Source organism: Oncorhynchus keta, chromosome 36 (assembly GCF_023373465.1).
Source record: "Oncorhynchus keta strain PuntledgeMale-10-30-2019 chromosome 36, Oket_V2, whole genome shotgun sequence".
NCBI classification, from domain to species: Eukaryota; Metazoa; Chordata; class Actinopteri; order Salmoniformes; family Salmonidae; genus Oncorhynchus; species Oncorhynchus keta.
In genome coordinates this window covers 2,151,287-2,161,372 of record NC_068456.1, presented here as the reverse complement: position 1 = coordinate 2,161,372, position 10,086 = coordinate 2,151,287, and positions in this window count along the sequence as shown.

Genomic DNA, 10,086 nt, shown 5'->3' with positions numbered 1-10,086 from the left:
CATATGTCAGAGTCAAGGCCCGCGGGCCACATCCGGCCCGCGAGAAGGTTTTTACGGCCCCTGGGATGATCTTGATTTATTATTAGAACCGGCCCGCAGACCGCAGCAAGCCGGCAGCCCGCAGATCTTTTACACGCACCAATACTACATTTCCCACAATGCAACGGTGACGCACCGAGCAGTAGGCTGCTTCATTTCAATATTTATTGGCACAGCAGTTGTCAGCATCACAGTAAAATTAACTTTCAGATACCCATCAAAAATGGCAAAAACGGAAGGTGGACACTGAGAACCGGGGTTTCAAACAAGGTGGGAGTCGGAGTATTTGTTCACGGAGGTAGCTGGAAAACCTGTGTGTCTTCTGTGTGGAGAAAGTGTGGCGGTACTGAAAGAGTATAATCTGAGACGACATTATGAAACGAAACACGCGGACAAAAACAAGAATATGGACATGGAACAAAGGCTACAAAAGGCAGAGGAATTAAAACGAGGCCTCAAATCTCGACAGGCTCTGTTCAAAAAAGCCAAATCACAAGGCCAGGCTGCTGTCAAGGCCAGTTTTATTTTGGCAGAAGAGATCGCTAAATCAGCCCGGCCATTTACGGAGGGGATTTCATCAAAAACTGCATGATTAAAGTTTGTGACGAAGTTTGCCCAGAAAAAAGGCAACTCTTTTTAAATGTGAGTCTGAGCAGAAACACCATTGCCGAGAGAGTAGACCAGTTGTCCATCAATCTAAAAGAGCAGCTTGTGAAAAAGGGAAAAGATTTCATTGCATATTCCTTGGCTGTGGATGAGAGCACCGACATTTCTGACATTGCCCAGTTGTCAATTTTCATCCGCGGAGTGGACTCCAGCCTAAGCGTGACAGAGGAGTTTTTGGCTTTACGTCCTATGCATGGCACAACTACGGGGCATGATTTGTATGAAGAGGTGTCAAGATGTGTAAATGAGATGGAGCTGCCTTGGGAAAAACTCGTGGGTTTGACAACCGACGGAGCACCTGCGATGTGTGGACACAGGAGCGGACTGGTGGCGAAGATACGGAAAAGATGCAAGAGGAAAACGCGACAGGTGAGCTGACAGCTTATCATTGTATCATACACCAGGAAGTGTTGTGCGGTAAAGCCTTGAAAATGGAGCATGTAATGAGCATCATCACGCGCACAGTTAACTTTATCAGAGCCAAAGGTTTGAATCACCGCCAGTTCAAGGCATTTCTGACGGAGTTAGAAACGGAGCATGGTGATTTGCCTTATCACACAGAGGTGCGATGGCTAAGCCAGGGAAAGGTGCTTCAAAGATGTTTCGAGCTCGTGAGGAGATTTGTCTGTTCTTGGACAGCAAAGGGAAAGACACAACACAACTCCGAGACGAAATGTTTCTGTGTGAAATGGCTTTTCTGTGTGACATTACGAGTCATCTGAATGCAATGAACTTGCAGCTGCAGGAGTCGGGATCGTGTCATCTCTGATATGTACAGTACAGTGAAGGCATTTAAAACCAAACTGACTCTGTGGGAGACGCAGATGCGGAAAGAAAATTTGAGCCACTTTCCCAGCTGCCAGACCATGAAAGAGAAGCTCTCTACCAGTGCGTTCCCGAGCGCACAGTTGGCTGATAAAATAGGTATGCTTGCCGCTGACTTTCGACGCCGATTTGCTGACTTTGAAGCACAAAAAAGCAGGTTGGAACTGCTCGGTAACCCATTTGCTGTTGACGTGGAAAGCTCACCACCAAACCTCCAAATGGAGTTGATTGACCTCCAATGCAATGATGCACTGAGGGCAAAATATGCGGCAGTGGGTGCTGCGGAGTTCGCCCGTTTCCTCCCCGACACAATGCCCCAGCTGCGCATCCAGGCTGCTCAAACGTTGTCTATGTTTGGCAGCACATACCTGTGTGAACAACTGTTTTCTTTGATGAACTTGAACAAAACATCACACAGAAGTCGACTTACTGCTGAACACCTCCACTCAATTCTGAGGATTTCCTCAGCTCAGAGCCTTACCCCGAACATTGATGAACTTGTGGAAAAGATGGGACACCACCAAGTATCACCCTCAACCTCAAACAAGTGAACATTACTGTGCAATCACATATTTAGAGTTTTTACTCAGTTCAAGTTTAAAAGTTAAAGTTTAATATTTGTTTTCACTGCATGTTACTTCTCCTTAAACAAAGTGTTGTTTTTGATTAATAGATTTTTGCACTTTATTTTATTGTATTTCAATCCAATTATATTTTAAAAATATTTCAGTTGAGTGGATGATAGAAAATTGCTATTGTTTTTTTTTGAAGCAATTTAGCCCACTTTTGCAAAATAGAAAATATAGGCTACTGATGGTGCCTTGAATACCGGTTTCTTTCATTTAATGTTCATGTTATGGGATTTTTATATAAAGGAAATTCTGTCTTTTGTGTCTGTTGAAAATTAAAGATTACTGACAGAGCCATAAGAAAATATTGCTTTTATTTATCTGATCATATTGGAATATATACGTGTTAGGTTTTCAGTAGGTTCAAATTTTAGGTTCACTAGACTATATGCGCTATTTAAAAATTTTTCAATGAACATTCGAACAGTCCGCCCTCGGCTTGTAGCTACTCTTTTATTTGGCCCTCCATTCATTTGACTTTGGACAATTCCTGACGTAGTACATAGAAAACACCTTTGTAGTTAAATTTCCATGTGCCAAATAAAAAACACAACTTAAATGGGTTTTCATTGCATTTTCAACTCTACAGAGTGGTTTCCTCACAACAAAAAATGTTTCGCGTTATCTAGCCAATGCTCACAGGTACAGTAATGGCTAGAGAGCACGTATAGCCTACATGATGAGATTATTACGATGAGATCGTTTTTATTTGTCAGGGTCACCAGAATAAGACCCTCAATGTTCATTGGAAAGGAGCATCAAGCTCATTACCTTGCACTTTCACCACCCGTGAAGTTCATCGTAACTTGTTTCATTTGTAGCTTGATAAACTGCATGCTTTTCCGACTCGTAGTGGGAGGACCACACACCATGTCACTGCGTGACTCCAAGTTTACTTTGATATGATGGTCAGTTATATACATATTTGCGCATAAAAGCGTTTCCACCGACATTTCTCACATTAATTAATTTTACTGACACCTTGTCTCGCATATTTAGTTTTGTCGACATTTGGAAAGCTCTAGACCGGAAAATGTTTCCATCAGGCCTGTCATAACATTCTTTATCCAACATGTACTTTACTTGCATAAAATGGTTGGAAACTTGAATGAGGAAATGGTTGTTTACATAAAACGTGACTATAACATAATTGCCCTAACTAAATTGATACTCAAGATTGACTCTACTCAACAAAGATTGTTCCTCCATAGGCCCACAACCTAACTACCTTACTACAATCACATCAATATCAATTCAATGAGAGATCAACAGAGGGTATCTGAGTATCTGCTCATGTTGATTCCTCAACATACCCTGACGATGACGGAGAAGAGGGACCTGCAGCCGGGGCCCAGGTTGATGTAGGGATCAGCAGGTACTCATGAATGTGTGGGTGGGGTAACAGGAGCAGCTTGGACAGCACTGACGTCACATGCAGGTTCACATCATAAGGCTGGAGGACAGAGAAAAGGACAGTCAGTGAGCTCAGGTACACCATGATGAGTCAAGATTACCACAATATCGCTAAACTCACAAAGCAGATTTAAGTATTTCATCAATTGATACCCTGTCTAACATTCTGGGCTGTGTTCCTGACTGGCAGGATGAAACCGGTCTTGGACTAAGAAGCACTGCGGAGAATCATCTGGAAATCTGAGATCTTTCCTAGACTTCAAACTCACCTGATCCAAAAATCACGGCCCATTCTGTCGAAGAGGACTTTGAGAAAGTGGCCCTCGAAGAAGGACTCAACCGGTCACACTTCTCCATGGCCTTGGGGTGCCGCGCCAGTCCCATCTCTGACAGATCCCACAGTAGTCCCTGAACTAAGAAAAGATGAGGACAATGATGATGCTGAGTGTGACATTGGGTAGACAACATGCCCATCCATTCAGTGTTTAGTAACAAATCAGAGATCCATGAGTCGTGTTCAGTAGGCTCGAATCAGAAGCAAACAGTTCAAAACCGAGTGACACAGGGAGATACTATTTGAACTTATATAAGAACAATAAGAAACACGTGCAAAACGGTTTCCAACGGTGTACCCTAGCGGCAGGGTAGCCTAGTGGTTAGAGCGTTGGACTAGTAACCGGAAGGTTGCAAGTTCAAACCCCGAGCTGACAAAGGTACAAATCTGTCGTTCTGACCTGAACAGGCAGTTAACCCCACTGTTTCTAGGCGTCGTGAAAATAAGAATTTGTTCTTAACTGACTTGCCTGGTTAAATAAAATAAAAAGGTAATGAACACAACCCAGATCTCTATTGAGTTCAGTGAATTAGAAGCTAGAGAACATGAGAGACCTGGAGAACTCACCTGTCTGTGTGTGCGTCTCTTAGGTAGGTGTCATAACCGTTCCCTCCACATGAGATGAGGATTTGGCTTCATCAGGCACCAAACACAGGAAACTGAAGCAAACATAATAAAGCATTATAGGGTTACATGATGCAGGGTATCTTACTTCCTAAAAAAGTTTAAAATGTGTAACAAGGCACATGTTTCCTCGGAAATACTGTGTACCTGTTTACGATCTTGTGACCTGGGTCTTTCCATCAGGCCCAGCGTGGTAAGGACTGTGTGCTGAGAGTTGCTCAACCAATCAGGGCTGGACAACCTGTTCTCTGGAGAGAAGTCGTCGACAAACAGAGGTCCTCTTCAAGGTCTCTGAAAGACATAACAAAACATCCCATTGGCAGATTCAATGTAAAATGCATTCCATTCCATTTTACATCACTAAATTGGTTACAATAAGCTTAGTGGTTTTACATCAAAGGGGAGTCTCTGACAATATGCTTGTATGCTTTCATATTTGGATTTCAACCTAATGTTTGGATACTAGGCATGGGTATCACATTTTCTCATTTAAAGAGACAGTAGTTCACACAGATATGAATCTGTTTTATTAGGGTTATGCGTCTGTCTTAATGTGAGCAGATTGAACAAAAGAATAGGCAGAATTCATTAAGAGGAGTGATATTCCATGGAATTTGCATTAGTTGCCCTACTAATCTCAGCCCCGGAACAAAATCTCACATCATGCGCGCTGGCCAAGCCAGTGAATTCTTAATCTGTCACAAAGGACCCAACATACTGAGGAACCATTTCATATTCGGAATTCCATCATTGCTATACTCAAGTTACTTTTTGTGGTTGTTGTAGTGCATTGCCATTTAATTCATGGTTCCAAGTTACAGACACACCATCTGTGAAGTATTGTGTATTGTGGCACCTAATGAGGGAATACACTTTTTATTCATTTTATTTCCACTACAATTCTGAATGCAGTTATATAGTTAGAACCCCAGAGCCCTTGCAGCCAGAGGACAGACTCGGCAGAAGGATCCCTTACATGAAGTCGTGGGGCTGGCCGTTCTCCACGGGCTCCCTCTCCTCCTGGGGCTTGTTCTCCAGGTAGTTCCTCTCCTCCAGGCTGCGTAGCATCAGACTGTGGAGGATGTGCTGGTTGGGCTTCTGGATCAGCTGCTCAAACAGACGCAGGGTCATGATGCTGATCTGTGGGAAACATATTTGAAAGCTATGAGCACAAAGGAAGGAACTGAGTTTCAACAGTGAGTTTGTGAGACAAATTTAACGCAGGACACGTGGTCACTTCTGGGTATCATTTTAACAGTTTAAAGCAAGACTCAGTTATGTCATTTGTGTCAGGGTGACAATTTTACTTATTTGTAAACAAACCCAGGCAAGACGTGCTCGAGCTGAGAGTTCTCAAGCGGCCGCTAGGCCAGCCATCCTTTGTGATCAATATCAGCCCGTATTAGTTACAACAACCATGTAGGCTACTACTGTATTACAAAATGTATAAATAGCTTGCTTGAGTCAGCTATGAACGTTACTGAAGTCAAATGTAATTGGATAAGAGAGTCTACCAAATGATTCAAATGTAAAATGTACAGTGCATTCGGAAAGTATACAGACCGCTTGACTTGTTCCCCATTTTGTTACGTTACAGCCTTTTTCCAAAACATACTCAATTGTTTCCCCCTTTATCAATCTACACACACAACGGTAAAAAAGTTGATATTTTTGCAACTACACATATATATACACACATATATATATTTTTAAACTTAATGATAACATTTACATACAGTACTAGTCAAAAGATTTAGAACACCTACTCATTCAAGTTTTTTTTTTACTATTTTCTACATTGTAGAATAGTAGTGAAGACATCAAAACTATGAAATAACACATATGGAATCATGTAGTAACCAAAAAAAAGTGTTAAACAAATCAAAAATATATTTTATTTTTTGAGATTCTTCAAAGTAGCCAGCCTTTGCTTTGACAGCTTTGCACACTCTTGGCATTCTCTCAACCAGCTTCACCTGGAATGCTTTCCATCACTCTCCTTGTTCAAATAGCCCTTACACAGCCTGCAGGTGTGTTTTGGGTCATTGTCGTGTTGAAAAACAAATGATAGTCCCACTAAGCCCAAACCAGATGGGATGGAGTATCTGTGCAGAATGCTGTGGTAGCCATGCTGGTTAAGTGTGCCTTGAATTCTAAATAAAATCACCCCCACATCTCCTGCTCCCTGCTTCACGGTGGGAACCACACATGCGGAAATCGATGAGGATTTGAATTTATTTAATCCATTTCAATATAAGCCTGTAACGTAACAAAAGGTGGAAAAAGTGAAGCGGTTTGAATACTTTCCGACTGCATCGTATTATCACTTATGAATGATGCCCAGCAAAGGCAAGGAACTTTTCAAATCATAGTCGCACACCTCATTTAGCCTAGCCCATAGGCCTATATAGTTTGATATGGTTTGTATCACAACTAAAGTGGCCAAATAACTTCTTATGGCTAGGGGGAAGCATTTTCACATTTGGATAAAAAGCATACCCAGAGTAAACTGCCTGCTCCTCTGTCCCAGTTGCTAATATATGCATATTATTAGTAGATTTGGATAGAAAACACTGAAGCTTCTAAAACTGTTTGAATGACGTCTGTGAGTATAAACAGAAATCATATGGCAAACGAAAAATCCAACAAGGAAGTGGGAAATCTGAGGTTTGCAGTTTTTTTTTTTTTTAACCTTGGCCTATCGATATACAGTGTCTATGGGGTCGTTTTGCACTTCCTACGACTTCCACTAGATGTCTCTGCTCTGCTCAAACCTTCTCCAACCTATCTCCTGATTCTGCCTCCTCAACCCTCCTCTCCTCCCTTTCTGCATCCTTTGACTCTCTATGTCCCCTATCCTCCAGGCCGGCTCGGTCCTCCCCTCCCGCTCCGTGGCTCGACGACTCATTGCGAGCTCACGGAACAGGGCTCCGGGCAGCCGAGCGGAAATGGAGGAAAACTCGCCTCCCTGCGGACCTGGCATCCTCTTCACTCCCTCCTCTCTACATTTTCCTCCTCTGTCTCTGCTGCTAAAGCCACTTTCTACCACTCTAAATTCCAAGCATCTGCCTCTAACCCTAGGAAGCTCTTTGCCACCTTCTCCTCCCTCCTGAATCCTCCTCCCCCTCCCCCTCCTCCCTCTCTGCAGATGACTTCGTCAACCATTTTGAAAAGAAGGTCGACGACATCCGATCCTCGCTTGCTAAGTCAAACGACACCGCTGGTTCTGCTCACACTGCCCTACCCTGTGCTCTGACCTCTTTCTCCCCTCTCTCCAGATGAAATCTTGCGTCTTGTGACGGCCGGCCGCCCAACAACCTGCCCGCTTGACCCTATCCCCTCCTCTCTTCTCCAGACCATTTCCGGAGACCTTCTCCCTTCCTCACCTCGCTCATCAACTCATCCCTGACCGCTGGCTATGTCCCTTCCGTCTTCAAGAGAGCGAGAGTTGCACCCTTCTGAAAAAACCTACACTCGATCCCTCCGATGTCAACAACTACAGACTACAACTTCTTTCTTTCTCTCCAAAACTCTTGAACGTGTCGTCCTTGGCCAGCTCTCCCGCTATCTCTCTCAGAATGACCTTCTTGATCCAAATCAGTCAGGTTTCAAGACTAGTCATTCAACTGAGACTGCTCTTCTCTGTATCACAGAGGCGCTCCGCACTGCTAAAGCTAACTCTCTCTCCTCTGCTCTCATCCTTCTAGACCTATCGGCTGCCTTCGATACTGTGAACCATCAGATCCTCCTCTCCACCCTCTCCGAGTTGGGCATCTCCGGCGCGGCCCACGCTTGGATTGCGTCCTACCTGACAGGTCGCTCCTACCAGGTGGCGTGGCGAGAATCTGTCTCCTCACCACGCGCTCTCACCACTGGTGTCCCCCAGGGCTCTGTTCTAGGCCCTCTCCTATTCTCGCTATACACCAAGTCACTTGGATCTGTCATAACCTCACATGGTCTCTCCTATCATTGCTATGCAGACGACACACAATTAATCTTCTCCTTTCCCCTTCTGATGACCAGGTGGCGAATCGCATCTCTGCATGTCTGGCAGACATATCAGTGTGGATGACGGATCACCACCTCAAGCTGAACCTCGGCAAGACGGAGCTGCTCTTCCTCCCGGGGAAGGACTGCCCGCTCCATGATCTCGCCATCACGGTTGACAACTCCATTGTGTCACTCCTCCCAGGCGCTAAGAACAGCGTGATCCTGAATAACTTTTACCTGTCGTTCTCAACTAACATCAAGGCGGTGGCCCGTTCCTGTAGGTTCATGCTCTACAACATCCCGCAGAGTACGACCCTGCCTCACACGGGCAGGCGCGGGGTCTAATCCAGGCACTTTGTCATCTCCCGTCTGGATTACTGCAACTCGCTGTTGGCTGGGCTCCCTGCCTGTGCCATTAAACCTCTACAACTCATCAGAACGCCGCAGCCCGTCTGGTGTTCAACCTTCCCAAGTTCTCTCCCGTCACCCCGCTCTCTCCACTGGCTTCCAGTTGGCTTCGCATCCGCTACAAGACCATGGTGCTTGCCTACGGAGCTGTGAGGGGAAGCAGCACCTCAATACCTCCAGGCTCTGATCAGGCCCTACACCCAAACAAAGGCGCTGCGTTCATCCACTGGCCCTGCTCGCCTCCCTACCACCACTGAGGAAGTACAGTTCCGCTCAGCCCAGTCAAAACTGTTCGCTGCTCTGGCCCCCAATGGTGGAACAAACTCCCTCACGACGCCAGGACAGGCGGGAGTCAATCACCCACCTTTCCGGGAGACACCTGAAACCCCACCTCTTTAAGGAATACCTAGGATAGGATAAAGTAATCTATCACCCCCCCTTAAGATTTAGATGCACTATTGTAAAAGTGGCTGTTCCACTGGATGTCATAAGGTGAATGCACCAATTTGTATGTCGCTCTGGATAAGAGCGTCTGCTAAATGACTTAAATGTAAAATGTAAATGTAATGTCAACAGTCTTTAGAAACTTGTTTGAGGCTTCTATTCTAAAGGAGGGCTCATAGAGGGCTATTTGAGTCAGTGGTCTGGCAGATTTCCACGAGCTGGTCACATGCATTCACATTGCTTTTTCTGAAGACAAAGGAATTCTCCGTTGGAAACATTATTGAAGATTTATGATAAAAACATCCTAAAGATTGATTCTATACATCGTTTGACATGTTTCTACAGACTGTAATGTTACTTATTGTCTGAACTTTTGCCTGGACCTGGCCGCGAGTCGTGAGTTTAGATTGTGTACTGAACACGCAAACCAAGAGGAGTTATTTGGACATAAATTATGGACTTTATGGAACAAATCAAACATAAGTGAATATTTATAATGCTATTTCTGACTTGACTCCAAAATGGTGGATATCTTTTGGGTTGTTTTGGTCTCTGATCGCTGTACTCAGTTTTATTTTAATTTTAAATCTGACACAGCGGTTGCATTAAGAAGAAGTATATCTTTAAATCTGTGAATAACACTTGTATCTTTTTATCAATGTTTATTATGAGTATTTCTGTAAATATATGTGGCTCTCTGCAAATTCACGGATG